Source organism: Molothrus aeneus, chromosome 3 (genome assembly GCF_037042795.1).
Source record: "Molothrus aeneus isolate 106 chromosome 3, BPBGC_Maene_1.0, whole genome shotgun sequence".
Classification (NCBI taxonomy): Eukaryota; Metazoa; Chordata; class Aves; order Passeriformes; family Icteridae; genus Molothrus; species Molothrus aeneus.
In genome coordinates, this window is record NC_089648.1 from 78,206,788 (window position 1) to 78,224,299 (window position 17,512).

At 49.7% G+C, this 17,512-nt stretch overlaps 1 long non-coding RNA gene across 1 annotated transcript; it reads left to right on the forward strand.

Moving 5' to 3' along the window:
* Positions 1 to 1,082: 1,082 nt before the first annotated feature.
* Positions 1,083 to 16,973, forward strand: LOC136554058 (uncharacterized). The gene is made up of 3 exons (XR_010783275.1): positions 1,083 to 1,178; positions 10,648 to 10,700; positions 15,715 to 16,973. It is a non-coding gene; the product is annotated as an uncharacterized lncRNA (long non-coding RNA).
* Positions 16,974 to 17,512: the final 539 nt, after the last annotated feature.

Here is a 17,512-nt window from a genome sequence, read left to right on the forward strand (position 1 = left end):
GTAGAAAGTCTGTCCCCATCTTTCTTGTAAGTCCCAGTTGCTGTGAGCTCATCTCTCTGGCAATGATCTGACCTCTCGGTGCCTTCTTTCCTCCAGCCCCCTCCAAATTCTTGGGCTTTAGCTCAGTGTTCAGGAAGAACCAGCAGAATGACTGACTGGTAGATGCAATCATTGCAGTCAGTGCCGAGGAGCAGCAAAAGGAATTACACCTCTGTGCCTCCTGCCTTTATCAGCCTCTGGTTTGAAAGAAAGGGAAGCAGAACGGGCTGGACACCAAGCAGCCACTGTCCTCCCCTGCCCTCCGTCCCTGGAGGGAATGACAGCCCTGCCTTTAATATCTATCATCTTCCACTGTCGAACAATATGCAAATATTGAACTGCTGGAAGCAAAGAGCAGCCGAGGACGGCTGGGGGATCAGCTCCACAGGCTTGACAGGCTGTCGGGTGACTCTGTCTGTAGCCATCGGCTAAAGGTGTGCCCGGTTGGCCCACCCCTTGCCCGGGGGCTTCCCTGTAACTCCAGGCACACGGCCGGAACCGCACTCAGTGCCGCAAACCCTCCCCGCGGCGCATCCCCCGGGCTGGGCTGTTCTCCACAGCTCTGCAGGACCCGTCCGTGAGAGCTGTGCTAAACTGTAGCCCAGGAGTGCTGCTCCTGCTGCATGGCTCCCGAGGATGACAGCAATGTCCTCCGCCAGCCCGGGGAGATGTTTGTAAGGATCTGGTGCTTGGGAGGCCCGAGCTAACGGGCTGGGCTGGAAACTTTTGGAAGGGACAGGGGAGCGCGGCAGCCTGCCCAGAACCGCGATCAGAGACGGCCGCGCACCCTCCCCGGCGCCGCCGCTCCCTCCCCCGGCCCCGGGGCGCTCCGGGGTGGGATTCTCCCCCCGAAAGGCTCCCGGACCGCCGAGCGCCGCTCCCGCCCCGGCCGGGAGAGGCGGCGGCTCCCGCCGGCTCCGGCCATGGGCAGCGGCAGCAGCCGGCGGCGGGGGCCCGCGGGCAGAGCGGGGCAGAGCCGGGACCCGCCGGGGACGGCGCCGGCCGACGGCGAGGGGGCGGCGGCACCGCCCGGCCCCGGCCGCCGAGCCCCGGCTGCCGGAGGCAGCGCCGAGCCCCGGGCCGGCGGCAGCGGCGCGGAGGCGGCGGGAGGCGGCGGCGGGGCCCCGCTCCAGCAGGCGGTAAGTGCCCGCCGGTCCCGAACGGGACCCCCGGCCCTCCCGACGGTGGCCCCGGGCCCCCCAGCCCAGCCCAGCCCAGCCCGGGTGTCCCCGCCGCCCTGGGCAGCCCTGCCGCAGCCGGCGCCACCCGCCGCGGCCGCGGCTTCCTCCGAACGTCAACAGCGTTACATTCTTTTGATCTTCGCTGCGAGCCAGGCTCCAGGCTCTCTTTGCGTTTTCTCTTTTCTGCTCTCTTTGCGTTTTCTCTTTGCTGCTTTCTTGGCGTTTTCTCTTTGCTGTTCTCTTTGCCTTTTAAGTCTCCGGTGCAAGGCAAACATAGTCCCGAGAGGGGCCATCCCGTTTTTCGGTCTCCCGGTGCTACTGGAAGTTTCTTTTCCTGACTTGTAAAAATAGGTCGACTTTTTAAACTTCGGTTCCTGCTTTTTCCTGGGTCGGGCTTGTAAACAGAAGGTTTAAAATGTGAACATAAAGCTGCCCCTTAATGTTTGCCAATCCGCTGCAACTGCAGTCTGGCTCGTTCTAAAGGCACATATCAGTCTCTTTAACAAATAATGGATTTGCTTCCGAGGGAGTTGAGATTTATCTTTTGGGCTTTTTTTCCAATCCAAGAATAACAGCAGCATATATATCAGCTGGTGATGAGGTCAAAAATCACCGACATCTTTCATCTTAGCTTGGCTTTGGAAGCTGTGTGTTTTTTGTTAGATAAACGCTGCTCTCCACAGATACATGAATGTTGTCAAAATAAAGTAATAAATTCAAAAATTTAAAGAAATATTTAGGACCCAGGAACATTCTACATTGCATGCCTCAGTTTTGCTCTTTAGAAGGGTATCATTTCCATCACTGAACTGCACATTTGTGGGATTACTTTAATACATACTAAATTTTCCATTCGGAAACTTGGCAGGGTTCTGCATGAGAACCCTTTATTTAGACAGGTTTTAAAGAAAAACCTCGAAGTAAGGTTTGGAAATTGAAGAAAAAAAAAATAGACATCTTGTATTGACATATTGTTTTCCTTGCTCTTTAAACTCCAAGCGCTCCTGCAGAACGAATGGAGCTTACTCCAGCACTACTTGCTTCTCTGAGGGCCTCTCATTTAGGAGTAATCCTCCTGACTTCTCCCATTTGTCTTTACTTAGGGAATAGAGGCTGCTAAGAGAAGTCTCAGGTAGTTTCAGGGCAAACATGAAGCTTTTTTTGGTAGCACTTTATTTTCCTGAACCTGAGATGGCAGAGACAGAAGTCGTGGGCTTAGTATTCTGACTCCTTGAGGCCTAAAAAGTCACATGCCTGTGAAAAGGAGGGAGGAAAGTGTTTGGAGCACCAGGTTTTGGTTGTTTACTGGGTGCAATCTAGTCTTTTAGGTTGTTGTGCAAACTGCAGTCCCACCCTTCCCAGGAGGCTGGGGGAGGAGGTTTCTGGAAAGGGATATCACCTTCATTGCATCGCTCGTAATTTTAGGGCAATTTCTCAGTCTTGACAGCTTCTAAAGTCATTTGTAGTTTCTGTCTTGTGGTAAGAACTTGCTTTCTTTGCCCTGTTCAGTTGTCCAAATTGGAGGATAAGCAAAGAAATTTCAGAGAAGAAAGGATGAGTTAATTCAACAGAGTTAATGGGGGAAAGGTGAGGCAGGAAGAGGAAAGGCAACAAGGAGGTATCACAGTAAGAAAGTCTGATGAGAAGTGGCCCCTGGAGGAGCAGATTGTGGCCAGTGGGAGTAGAAGAGACCTTTGACACCAGTCAGAAGAGAGCAGAATTCCAAACAGGACTCATCATTCTGCTGTCACAGCTGGGTTTCTCCTGGGTGTGATGTGCATCCATGCTGTGTTTCACAGCTGAACCCTGGCACAATTTGTCATCCAGCAGTGAGCTGGCAGCACTGATGGGCACTCAGGCCAGGTGACAAGGGCTGGTGGAGCATGCAGCTGCCTTTAAAGACTTGAGCCACCTTTATTATATTAAAATAGTGCTTGGGAGCAAAAAAGGGTGAAAGCATATCACAGCAGCAGGCTGGGAACCAAATCCTGATTGGAAACCTGCACATGCCTCAGAGCAGACCCCAACACCTCTTGTCAGCATTAAACATCCATTTTCAGCTTTGGTCTCAATTCTAGACAGTTGTATGTGCTATTCCTTGTTTCTTTGCTTAAGACAGAAAAATGTAGTTGAGGTTTTGCAGGTGCTGCTGCAGCACAGAGCAGGGGTGGCAACTCTTGCTAGAAGCCAGGGCAGAGGCCGTGGCCTCAGGCATTTCCCCATTGCCTTCCTGAAATGGAGGAATAATACAGACGTGTTAGGGTTTCAGTTTTAACAGCTGCTTCCATGGCACCATCTCTCCTCCTGACTGGAGACTGGATGTGATTCCATGAGGCAAATCACCCCAGCTGCAGCACAGGAGTAGCACAGCTAGAGGGTGTATTCACCAACTCCTAGAGGGACTGTAATATAATTTTAAAACACCCGAGTGTTCAAAGCTTTGCCTGATTTTTTCAGCCAGATGTTTTTTCTGCGGACTGACGTGGCACAGCGTCACCTCGTGGCTGGCTGCTAATCCCCAGCTGCAAACACAAAAGGGTCCTGAAGGGACATTAAATGCCATGCCCCATTAGCTTCTTACAGGAACTCAGGTTTATTTTTCTACTCTTGTTAAAATGTGCTTCCCTCAAACAGAAATTTGATCTTTCTGATCCCACCTTGTTAGCAGTTTATTTCAACATTTTCTTCCTGGTTGTGTTAAAAGTCAAAAATGCCCTCGAATCAAGACATTGTGCTTTAATTTCATAGGGAGCATGGGGCCTTTAGAAAATGTCATCTCCAGCTGTATATCTGGGACTCCCTGAACTTCCCAAAGTCAGATTATTTCAGATTCTGTAGTTATTGTCCAGTTGTAGATGTGGTGGTTGCTGAGTTAAAGGTCTCCCTCTCTACCCCATTATATTTCTTGTCTTGTTCAAAGTATCTGAAACTTCACCAGAGCCCAGAAGCAGTGAGCTGTGCTGTCCCCTCAGCCAGCAATACCCTCCCAGCACAGCTCTGTTGCACCTGGACTTGGAAAACTGCTGACTAGGTATTTTCCACAACTTCCCCCCTTTCACTTGGCAGAGCATGGGTGGCTTTTTCCCTGGAAACTATTTGTGATCTAAAAAGTACGCCCAGGGCATGTGCAGAATAGCTGGGAGCTGCTGTTTTAGTTGGCAGAAGAGGAGAAGCGTGGGAACTCCTTGCATCCCTGCCCACTTCCCGTCCACCGCCTGCTCCTAATTCCTTGGCTGGCCAGAGGATGTTGCTGCAGACCAAAGCAAAGCTGGAAGTGCTTTGCCTGGGAGTGCTTTGCCTGGGGTGCAGCTGGGGCCTTGCGTCACGTTTGGCACCTACTGGCACCCTAGGTAAGCTGCTTTTTTTAGCCAGCAGTACTGGCTGTGGGTTGGAGAGGCTGATTCCAGCAGTGCTGCCTGTCTCAGCCCCAGTCCTGTGCTGGCAGTGCTGCAGGGTGCTGCCCTGCTGCTGCACCTGCAGTGCTCTCCACTGATAGCCTCCCTTCCTGCCACGGCAGCAGGTTGGCATTTCAGCTCAGACTGATCCACTGGTCCAGTTCATGGAGTGTTTGTGAAGAGGGATTTGGGAGGAGCAGAGGCAGGGAAAGAGGCCCTAGCATACCTTTGTCAGAATGCTGCACTATTAAACCGCACCCCATGGACCAGCACTGGCAGAGACCACACTGCTCCTACGTAGATACTTAACAGGGCTCAGTCACTCCCTGGATGAGTTGCACCTGAACTGTACTCCGAGCCTGTGTTTCTGCTGCATCTCAGGGCTATAGCCATATGGTAAACTGTACCATAGCAGCTGCCTGGCATGATGGTCTGCCCCACTGAGCTGGCATGATTTTTGGTTAGGACCAGCTTGTAGTTTCTCAAATAATGACTAGGCGTTGCTTAGGGACCAGCACAGGAACCATCTCAAAGAGAGCTTGAATTTGGCCTCTCAGTTTTGGAGACAATGTTAGTAGTCCAGACTGCAGCTGACTGGTTTCAGTGCAGCTTGGGAGCAGCTCTAGAGCCTCCAAAGGTACATGGCTCCAGATCACCCTGTGGAAGGTTCCAGGAAAGGGTGTTCTCACCCAGCTTATTCATAGCTGCTGGAGCTGACAGAGAAAGTAGGGGGTTAAGGGCTGGCAGGGCCACGAGGAACTTGCACTGGACTGGGGGGAAGTGGGAAGCTGCATGCCAGGAGTGCTGGTTTATGCATGCAGCAGAGAGAAATAGCTCTTGCTTCCAGCTCTCAGCTCTGCCTTGCTCCCAGGAGCTGCTGCCCTAAAGGATGGCTGAGCTGCGTGAGCAATGACTGTCAAACCCTTCCACCCCACATGTCATGACATTAAATTAAATGTGGATACATGCTGGGTGAGCTTAATAGCCAAGCCTTTAAACTTGGAGGAGGGGGTGATGTGGGGCTTTGTGGCACAGCAGACGTCAGCACAAGATGCCTGTGCTGAGAATGAGGTGGAAAACGAGGAGACACGCCATGGTCTAGATGAGTAATAAAAAGATGACTGCAAGCTGCAGAAAGGAGAAGCTGACTTCATTTAACTCTTACCAGGACACAGGCCAACCAGGCCAGCAATTACTTATTTAGCTGTAGGATAGGAACCCATAATATTAAAGTGTCCTGACATGCACATCATCCTAACCCACATAAAGGGCTAAGACTAATTATCTGCTGAACTTGCAAGACACCCATTACAGCACTCCCCAGCCGGCTGGGTGGGGTCAGTGTTTATTGTGTCTCACAGCTCAGGGCAGCCTGTGCTCTGCTCCCTGCCTGCTGCCCGGCACACGATGTCACCCAGGCACCCCGAGCCAGGTGGCCTTTGCCTGCAGGAACTGGGAGCAGCTCCCAAATTGTGGAGACTCTCGTGGCAGGGAGAAGGCAGAGGCTGGAGGTGCCTCTTGTTTTCACTTGCCACCATTTTTGATTCACACACTGGATGAAATGTTGGTAGACATCTACATGTGCCAGTTCCAAATTCTCTTGGGCAATAAGTATTGCTGCTGACAGATCCCTTGGAAAAGGTGGGGGCAGGTTTTGCACAGAGAAGCAGATTTTGCTAACCAGAGCTGCACTATCCTGATGATGAATTAATTCTGTCTTCCACCCACACAACACGTACAGCTCGTAATATGGAGGAGTCAGCCACAAGGGAAGAAAAAACAGACAACCTACTGTACAATCCAAACCCCTCCCTGGAATGATCCAAACCCATCCTTTGCACAGAAGTATTGGAAGCTGGGTTCTCACTGTGGGAAAAACATCATCAAAGCACTCCTAAAGAACTCTATTTCCCTTGGTGCTGAAGATGAATAATGTTCTTCACCTGGTGGAAGGAAACTCGGGCCTCAACAGTAGTCCAGTGGATGATGGATGAGGAGCTGCATTGTGGGATGCAGTCCCAGGAGAAGTCAGCCATCAGAGCTCAGCATGCTGTTCTCCTGGCACTGCTTCTTGCTCTTGTTGCATGTGGGAGATTGCCAAGAAACAATCATAAATAACCAGGAGAGAACTGTCTTACCTCACTGTCAGCTTTCTCACATACCCTTGTCTCTGCTTGGACCCAGAAGCTCTTTCTAGAGTAGTTCAGCCTCTTCCAGAGAAAACAAGTATTGCCAAAGAGCAGGGACTCTTTTGAAAGGATGTGAAATGCCTTTGACAGGTATTACACTAAAACTCGATGAAAAACCAGCAACATCTTTTGTATTTTTTTGACAAAAGCAGCTAGGATGGGAAACACAGTGTACAACAGATACCTTTCCTGGCTCTTGAAACAGAAGCTACTAAGGGCTCACCTGGAAGAGATGTTCAGCCAGAACCATCAGAGAGGTGTCCTTGCTGCAGCTCTCCTCATCTGCTGAAGCATGGGAGCCAAAGGTGACCACAGCAGCACAAAGCCCTTGCAAGAGGCAGGGAAGAACTGAGCAGTTCACTGCCAAGCACCTCTCTGTGTGCCTCTCAGTGTCTGAAACCACAGTGTTTAAACCTCAACTCCTGTCCATCCCCTGTGAGAAGCAGCTGAGGAAGGAACGTAGTGAAAAAATATCCTAGCAAATTAAAATCAGGTGTCATGCAATACTTGCAGACACCCTGGTGGACATTTCTACCCGGGGGATGGCACACACAAGCCTGACCAATAGCAACAGATTTTAATTGGCACAAAACTGTGTGTGAAGCCATCACTGTTGTACCAGCAGTGCCTGTAGTGGGGCATTGCCCCTCCATAGCTCCCACACTTTCCAGCACCAGTCCCATGCATGACCTTGAGGCAGCACAGGTTTGAGCTATTCTGAGACCATGTACATGATCTTCCTGAGGAATCACTTGATCCCATCCAGCCCTGCAGAAACACAGCAGAGCAACAGGCAATGGCTCTGCATTGCAAGCTTTTCCACACCTCTCCCTGGTTCCTTTGCCTCCGGTTGGCGGTTAGGTTTCCTTCCTTTTGTTCCTTTTTACTTAGGGATTTTTTTTCCCCATAAGTTGCTACAAAACACTAACAACGGGGTACTTGAGAAAAACAAAAAAAAGTGGCCATGCTCAGGGGAGGAGGGCATCTGGCTGCACTTCTCTTACCTGGGAGTTTCTCTCTGAGGGGCAGAGGTACTGTGAGAGTCGGGCAGGGAAAGGACAGGGCTGGGGCAGGTTGAAATGCTCACACCGCCGCTGTTCCCAGGAGTGACTTGGAGGAGGAGAAAGAGCGCAGCTTTGTCCACTGGTCTGTGGGCAGAGCTGGGGCCTCTGTTCTCACCAGAGCATCAAGAGATTCCCTGTTTTTTAATTTGACATTTGAGGTCCTCTGTCCAGCCGACATCTAGGTTAGGGTGAGGGGTAAAAAGGGTCTTAGCAGATACTGGATTCTGTTGCTCACATCTAGACATCACTTCGATCTGTCAATTTTGTGTTGGCTTAGGTTTGGTGAGGGATTTCTCCCGTTGCATGCTGGATCCGAGTCATTTGCCAACTCGATGTCCCCTCCTCTTCACCATCTGGGTGCCATATTCCAGGAAGCAGCGGGGTGCCACTTGACCAAAGGGGGAATTCTTAACAATTAGGACAGGTAGTTAATGAAAACGACAGGTCATTACAATAACAAATGACAGGTGATTACAATAACAAACAGTTAGAACTCCACCCTGGCAGCAACTAGCCCAACCTGTGAACTCTGCAACCTTTTAAAAGAATGGGCAGCTGTTCTACCCATAGCAAGGTGCTGGCTCTGTCTCTTGGCTTTGGAGGAGCACGGTAGGAGCTGCTGCCTGGGGAAGGGAATTTGCTGCTGCTGCTGCCGCCAGAGCCCAGCCCAGAGCTGTCTCTTGTGCTGTGGGGTGACCCTCTGCTCGTGAGATCAGCCACTGAAATGGGACCTTATTAACCCTCACCTCACTAAAGCAGGGACCCATCCCCATCTGCTCGGGTGCCCGGGATCCTGAGCTCGCCTCTCCCTGCCCTGCTGGGAGCCAGGCCACCGCTGTCCCACCCCTGCTGTCTCTTTGGCACTGCTCTGAGCTTTCACTGCACTGTAGCCTTGCACCCCCTGCCTGCTGACACATCCTGCTGACCCAGCTTACTGCTTCCCAGAGTCCTGCTGGGGCAGCGGGATTGGCCACCCCAGGGCTTTGTGAGGCAAAGCCTCTCCTCTGTCCCTTCCCCTCCGGGCCCAGCCGCCATTGCTGCGTGCTGCCCGAGCCCGTGCCACAGCGCCCCCTGCAGATGGAGCAGGGGGGAGTCACCGCACCTGCCCTGCCTGCCGGGAGCCAGCAGCGCCCCTGCTGGCCGTGCCCGGAACTGCACCGAGGGGAAAGCGCCGCGGCTGAGGCGGCCGGGCCTGGGTTTGTGTCTGTGTGGTGTTAGTGCCAGAGCTGGTGTGGTTTGTTTGCTTTATCATACACACCAGTAAAGAACTGTTATTCCTATTCTCATATCTTTGCCTGAGAGCCCCTTAATTTCAAAATTATAGTGATTCAGCGAGAAGGGGTTTACATTTTCCATTCCAAGGGATGCTCCTGCCTTCCTTAGCAGACACCTGTCACTCAAACAAAGACACTTCCCTTTTTTATTGTACAGAAAATATTTTCTTCTTTTCCACACTGATGGAACAGCTTTTCATTTCTCTTTTCTGGAAGGCCCTGATTTGGTGCAACCTGTTTAACTTGTTAGTGTTGTTGTGGGATTCAGCGTAGTTTGTATGAAGGAGGCCCACCAGCTTCAGGATTGCACCTCAGAAACGACAATGACAAGCTAAGATGCAAAGCCATGTCCCAGTCCCTTTCCCTGTGAGAATACAGTGAAAAGGTAGAAAAAGATCATAGATATATTATTCTCAGTAGTACCTGGCTGCAGAGGGTTCATTTTATTACTGGCCCAGCTGGGTATGAATGGTCCCACCCCTGCCCCCATTTTAAATACCATTGGGTTTGGCTTTGGTTGCTCCCCAGGTATCCCATTAAAAGCCTGGGGATTTCAGCATAGGGAAAATGGATATTTCACCCCAGATGGATAATTTTTCCAGGAAACATCTTTGTCAGGTGAAAATTGGGTTGATGTGGCTATGACTTCCTCCTTTAGCAGGTATTTTCATACTGTTACCTGCAGCTGGTGGCACAGTGGCATTCATGGAAAACTGTGAGGTTTAACATTCAGGGATTTTGATTCTGTAGCCAGCAGCCACCCAGCTGTCCTGAGTGCTGAAACAGAACCAGCAGAACAGGGCTAGGAAAGGAGAGTCTCTTGTACCTGTATTGTCTCCACAGAGGTTTAAACCAAACCAGGGAGTTTAAACCAGGACATGTTGCCCACTGTAGACAGAGATAGGTTTCATAGAAAGAAATAATGGTTTGGGTTGAAAGGGAGCTTTGAAGATTACCTAGTTTCAACCGTCCCCATCATGGGCAAGGACATCTTTAACTAGACCAGATTGCTGAAAGCTCCATTCAGCCTGGCCTTGCCCCCAGGGATGGGGCATCCACAGCTTTTCTGGGCCACCTGTTCCAGTGCCTCACAACGCTCACAGTAAAAATTTCTTCCTAAGATCTAATCTAAATTTGCCCTTTCAGTATAAAACCATCATCCCTTGTCCTGTCACTACAGGTCTTGTAAGCAGCCCCTCTCCATGTTTCTCGTAGACCTCCTTTAAGTAGTGAAAGGTTGCAATAAGGTTTCCCTAGAGCCTTCTCTCCTCCAGGCTGACCAACCCCAACTACCTCAGCCTGTCCTCACAGGAGAGGTGCTCCATGTCTCTGATCATTTTCATGGTCCCCTCTGGACTCACTCCAACAGGTCCATGTCCTTCCTGTGCTGAGAACACCAGACCTGGATACAGTCCTGCAGGTGGGGTCTCACATGAGCAGAGTAGAGGTGGAGAATCACCCTCCTTGAATTCAAATTATTTTGACTGTCTTGTCTTCTATCCTAGGCTTTGTCAACCAGAAGCCCACCAAGCCCAGAGAACAACAACCTTGACCAGCAGTGAGTATCCCCTGCTTTCATGGTGTCTTCAGCATGGGGAAAGCACATGGAAGCAAGGGGCCTTTATGCTTTTTCTGCATTTGTAACACTGTACAGAAGAGCTGGGAATGGTGTGAAGTGGTTTATAGCCCTAAATATTCCACCCTTTTGCTTATTTGCAAATTAAAAAAAAAAAATCAGATGCTGCTTGAAAAGATTCAGGCTCTAGCTCAAGTGTAGTATAGAGGTGGTGAGCAATCAGAATTTTGGGTGTCCACATGTCAGAGAGGCACATTGGAGGAGTTAGTGCAAAGCTGTGGAGAATTGCTCCAACAAAGAGCTCAGGCCCTGATTCACCTGTGGGCTCTGCAGCATGTGGAAAAGGAGAATAATGTCTCTTTGCTCCCCAGGAGTCTTAAGAGAAAGCCATCAGGTGCTCCCATACTACACCAGTTAGAGACAAGAGTGTCCCTCAGGGACAGGGGAATGGTGGGGACCTGCTGCTCTGGGTGCCAAACAAAAGAAATCAGAAATTTTCCACAAGCAAAAGCTGTCCAGCAGAGTGAGCCTCTGAGTCTGCCTGCACCAGGAATGGGAACAGTTTAACACATGCTAAAAAAAAACTGGTGAAATGAACAGGCTTGGAAAACCATCTTAAAATATCACCTCCTTACATTAAAGAGCCACTCTCTTCAGCATTAAGCTCTGACTCTGATCCAGCCCCTCTGCTCCTGCAGCACTCAGAGCAGCCTGATCTGCAGATGCTGGTGTGTGACCTACTAATGTCCAGCAGCGCTGCTGGCTGTGTCAGCAGAGCCCAGGCACTGCTGCTGCTCCCCCTCCCACTGCTGCTCTCCCTCCCAGCTGGCAGGGAGCTCACCTGGCAAGGCTTGTACAGGTGCTCTTGCAGGGACTTGAACCTCTCCTGTGCTTCCCAGCATCCTCAGTGGGCTTTGGGCAGTGATGGCAACTGAGCCTTCTCCTCCTGGGGTGCACAGCCAGCCCTGCCAGGCCCCTGTGCAGCTCCCCAGGCACCCACTGGCCCCTCACACCCTGCCAGGGCTTTCCTTCTCCCACCCTCTTTGATGTGCAAGGGGAAGGTTTGAGACAGCAGAAAATGCTTTCTGATCTGGGATGACAGAGCAGGAGATTATTTTCATTTAGATAACATTTACTTTATACCCAGAGTCCCATAGCACAGCTCATGTGTGAAGTGCCTGTACTGCCTGAGATAAGCAGAATTGCAATTTCTGCTGGCAAGAACTATGCAAACATTTTTTTGGAAATGGCCCAGCACCCAACAAATTTTTGAAGACATCAATTAAAATCAAATCAAGCCACAGAAAGAGAGGTTAATGTGCATGTGTAGGTGTCTCATCCTTCACATTTCTGTGGCTGGAATCATTCTAGATAAACACTTTACAAACAGCAAAAGTCAGCCTTGTCTTGATAGAGTTGCTGACTGAAGAAATTCCTACAAAGCCAATTAAAGGAGAAGCACATGCCGAGGAAGGAAAGAAGAACTAGATAGGCAGTCACGTGAGAGAGAGGTGGGTGTGCACTCCTGTCCTAGAACATGCCCCTGTGTTCAGACACCACATGAGCATCTGAACCAGCCCCTGCTGAGTACTTTGGATGTGCTCCTGGTTGGGCTGTGTTACCTCTCATCCTCACTTCCCCAAAATCTTTTGGGAGCTCCTCTCCAGTGTCTGGTAGTTCAGGGGTGGATGACACAGCCCAGGCACACAGGAATGATTTTATAATTGCTGCCAAGGCTCGTGGCACTGGCACAGTTACCAGGGCGTTGTTCTGACCCATTTTTCAGCTGCTAGGCCTTGCAGAAGGCATTTTAATGATTAACCCTGGACTTGCCCATCCTCAGCAAAATGATAAAAAACACTGGCCTAGATTCACCCCAACCTAGTTTTCAGCCACTTAGCTCAGGTTTGTGCCTGGCAGTTTGTCACCCTAGTCACCCATCAGGGCCATTGTCACAGGAGCCTGCAGGCAGCTCTCCCCCACACCAGGCACCTGCCTGACACCAGGGGTATGGCACTGACAGCCATCCCCACTGCTGGGATCTTGCTCAAAGGTGGTTTTGCTCACTATTGGTCTAATTTTGTCCTTTGCATTTCCTTCTCCACATTGCATGGTTCATTGTCTTTACACTTAACAAAAAATCCCACTCATAACTCCTGCTTCCCTTAAGAAACTTTAAACACCAAGAAGCCTGTAGCTGAAATTGAACATATTTCTTGCTTTCCTCTTTCCTGTATTGCTTTGCTCCAGCCTCTTAAATCACTTTTATTGCTGCTTTCTACACTCCCTCCAAGCTGTTAACATTTTAGCAGTGAGGCACCCAGAAGCCTACCCAGTAATTCTGATGGAGCTGCACTAGCCTTCTTTTTCCTTGCTGTCCTATCACACTGCAAATTCCCCTCGTTTGCTTTTCAGCTAACTCCTTCTCTCTCAGCTTTGCTCCTTCACAGATTTCTCTCCTTCTCCAGAACATCTGGGGTTTGAAAATCTTTCCACTCAGGGTACTGACCAGTTATTTTCCTGGCTGGAAGGTCTAACAGCCCTCAGGTGGATTCAGTGTGTGTGAAGCCAGGCTCTGCGGCCCTGGCATGTGGTGACAAGAGGAGCAAGGTGCCTCCTCTGCTGCTGGAGCAGCTGGAGGAGCATGGGAATAGGCCTGTGGGCCACCAGCTTTTGTCCTGTGCACATCATGAGCTTGGGATTTCCCTTCCTCAGCTGCTCACTGAATTCTAGGATCAGCAGAAATAGCTGCACCAATGTGCCTTTGAGATGGAGGTTTAGGTTGGGATGACCTCAGGAGATCTCCAGTCCAATCTCCTAGCTCTGGCTCCAAGCTGGATCAGCTGTGAAGTCAGAGCAGAATGCTCCAGGCTTTGTCCCATCAGGTGTTGAAAGCCTCCAAGGATGGAGCCTGTGCAACCACACAGCCTATTCCTCTGCTTACTGTCCTCAGGGTACAGAAGTTCCTCCTTTTATCCAGATTAAAGCTATCATTTTTTATTTTATTTCAGTTTTCCTGTATTAAATGATACAGAACTTTGCCACAAATAGTATGAACAGCAGCTTGCTTTTCCTTTGCTTTTGAAAGAAATGCAGCCCTCTCTTTTCCTCTCATTTCTGGGGTATGCATAGGAAGTGGAGTCTGCTTTTGCTTTTTCCAAAGCACATCTGTGTCTCAATGAGTTTTACCTGGAGATTTTCTCCATGCAAACCAAAGCATCGAGAATAATTAACAGTGGGAAATTATGTAACTGCTAAGAGAAACAATGGCTCTTCTGTGGGCCTGCAAGCAAGCTGCCAGGAGCTCTGCCTCTTATTCATCACGTAACATAAAATTAGTTAGAGGATTGTCACAATGCAGAGTTTAAATCAGTAAATTGTGTGTTTTAACTCAGATTTCTGCACTTCTTTTCCCATTATTGCTTTGTAAATGCTGCTGTATGGTTTGAGCTCTTGGACCTGTAGCTTTCTTCTCAGGTCTTACCTAGTGCAGTGGAAATCAGATACCCTGCAGCCCTCAGCAGGAGAATGAATAAATGGAACAAGCAGAAGAGTCCAGTTGCTAAATCCTGCTTGCTGCTAGTAGAACTTGCCATCAAGGGCATAGTGCAGTGTAAGTAACTGTAGAATACCTACACTACCCAGTGTCACCAGCTGGCCATCAGGTGACTCCAGGAAAAACACCAGGCTATTTCTGACACACGGGAGGCATGGCAAACACAGCAGGGTCAGAGCAGCTGGGCTGGGCAGGAGCCCGAGGATGCTGCCTGGCCCAAGGAGAGCAGCGTGAAAGCACCTCCTCTGTAGGACAAAGTGTCCTTAGAAAAGCATTTCAGGGTTCTTCTCTTCAATTCTGACTCTACATTTATATACCTGCTTTGGGGCAGTTTCTGTGATTTTGTGTAGTAAACAGGTCCTCAGTTTTTTTAATTAAAGGATGCTAATGGATTAATTTTATTCATCCCAGCTGCAAGAGCAATGGTTGGGATAGGTCTCATCCTTAGAGGAGTTCAATAGATAACAAGTCTGGGACAGATCTGGAGCCATGCTAGTGGATATGAAAATCTCTCCTCTTTGGCAAGGAACTAACTGACACACAAAACCAAAACATTAATTTCTTGTTTACTTGTTCTTCACTAGTGGATGGTGACAAAGTCTTAGTTGACATGGTATGGCAGAGCACTTTACAGTTTGGATTTACCAGCTCAATTCCCCACTTAGCTCTGCCCCTCACCATGACCTCCGTTCCAAGGAGCCATGTGTTCCAAGCCTGACAGCCTGGCTTGCTCACCTCCCAGAGCTCTACAAGGCCAAGGAGAAGCACTCCTTGTCAGCTGCTGGCTCCTCTCTCGAGTCCTGGAGGGCAAGACCAAGTAGGCTTAATTGGTAGCGTGAGGTACAGTGGTCAAAGCCTGCAGAAGACTCGTCACTGTTCTCCCTTACGCAGGTAGGGACAGATTTCTCTTGTACCCAACAAAAACCACCTCTGATAACACCAATAAAACCCATACCAGTTCCCTTTGAGTCATTCATCAGCTCCCACTCATGGGAGGGCTGTGCTGATGTGGAAACAAAAGCTGTAAGAGCAGTTTGAGGGAGCTGCATTCATATTTTGGTTGAAACTCAGATTCCTTATGAATGCAAACAAAATAATCTCTTTTTGCATAAAACCTTAAAAGTAGCATAAAGATTACACTGTCCTTTAGCTGGGCCTGGAGCCTAACTCGAAAGGTTCTGGGAGCTTGATCCTGGAGCACTGTAAGGGTTGTGCTGTAATGAACTCCCAGACTGAACTGGTGCCAAGTGATAGCAAATGTCAGCAGGCAATGTGCCAGTGGGGTATGGGAACCAGACCTGACAGAGTATCTGTGTTTCAGCCAGCCACATGCAGCTCAATCTTTCCATTCACAAAAAAAAAGAAATGAAGCAAGGATCTTGTATCTTCAGAGCCTGATTGTCTCTCACAACACCACTAACTCGCTCCCTTCCATGCTAGGTGCCCAGAAGGCAGCAAGAAGCCATTGGGGCAGCCCACGATTCTGTATGATTACTCGGAGGAGGAGCTGATGGCCAGCATCGAGCGGGAGTACTGCCGCTGAGCCCCCCCCGGAACGGCAGGCACAGCCTGGGGCCAGGCTGAGCAGAGCTCCTGTGACACCACAGCTGCACGGGAGAGGGGGCTCTGGAGGGGACTGGAGCATCAGGGGCTGCTTGGAAAGCACTGAGGAGAAAATTTCCCTGATCAGCTCCCAGGGAGAGCAGGAAGATCCTCACCAGCTGCTGATTGGTGCCACTGCAAGAGGGACCAATCCATCTTAAGAATCGATATTTAGAAGCTCATTTCTAAATGCTATTTTTAAATGAACATGTACTATAATTAATGTCATACTAGAGGTGTTGAAATGTGGTGCTTTGAAGGAATCTTTGAACCTAGTAAAAAATTGCAGCAATATCATCTGATCCAGAACTTAAGGGGATGTTGAATGAAATTCATGTTTCTGCCACTTAAAATGTGCCAAATTGCACTTGTGCAAGGTTCAGGTCTGAGTTTGGTACTGTCTCTTTCAATCTGGTCCCCAGTATGGGAGATAAGAGGAGAAGGGGATTGAGCCCACCATCTAGTGCATTGGCAGTGTAATCCCAGAGTTCAAATCCCACCACACTGCCAAATTAGGTTCCTGGGAGCCATCAGGGAACACAGGATTTGTATGAGCCCTTTGGGGCAGGGTCCCGGCATGTGTCCTACCTGGGCATGAATCCATCCCAGTGATGGGAGTGAAAGCAGGAGGCACATCCCCATTTCAGTCATCCTCCTCCAGGGGTACTTGCATGCTCTTGTAGAGCAGCTGTTTGGGATCAGTTTTCAGAATTGCTACTCCTAGCCTTTCCCTAATATTTCTTGTCCTACAAGAAAAATCACTGCATTTTACCATTAGGTGATTGCAAAGTAAACCAGAATGTTCTCTCTCCTAAGGAAATAGTATTTTCAATGCTCCCAGACAGGGAAGCCTGGTATTTTGGGTTTCTGCTTTTATTATATCTGCATGTTAACATATTATGAGTATCTGCTTATTATCAGAAGTAGAAAATTACTTTATTTCTATCTTCTGCTGAAGCATAAAAGGCATCAGATGAAATTTTCACTACGTGTAAATGCAAGAAAAAACTGTAGGACACCTCTTAAGATGCTGTATTTTAAGTACTTTATGATTTCTGAGACTTGTGAAACACAAATAAATGCATCTATACTCTGAAGCCCTCAGTGAAGGCATCAAATGTTCTGAAAAAGGCTCTCTGAAAAATCATGCTCTGGTGCCTGCAGAGACTAAGCAGGATGCATCCTGCAGGATGGCAGGTGGGATTCCTGCAGGATGCATCCCTGCGGGGTGGCAGGTGGGATTCCTGCAGGATGCATCCCTGCAGGGTGGCAGGTGGGATGCCTTGAGGGGGGCACTAGATCACAGCCCTGGCACACAGTCTCACACCCCAGCTGTGTTCCCTGCAGCTGCCTTCAGCAAGGCTGGACACTGGGAGCTGAGGAGCCCCCAGGCAGCCCAGGGTGGGCAGTGGGAGGGAGCCAAGCTCCCACAAAGCTGTGCATGCTTGGAGGCAGCAGCTCCCAGCACACCAGCTGGGGCATGTTGACAGGACCAGGGATAATAAGGGTTTAAACTGGAAGAGTCTAAATTTGGGTTGAACATAAGGAAGAAATTGTTCATTGTGGGGGTGTTGAGGCACTGGAACAGGTTGTGAGTGCCCCATCCCCGGAAGTGGTCAAAGCCAGGGTGGATGGT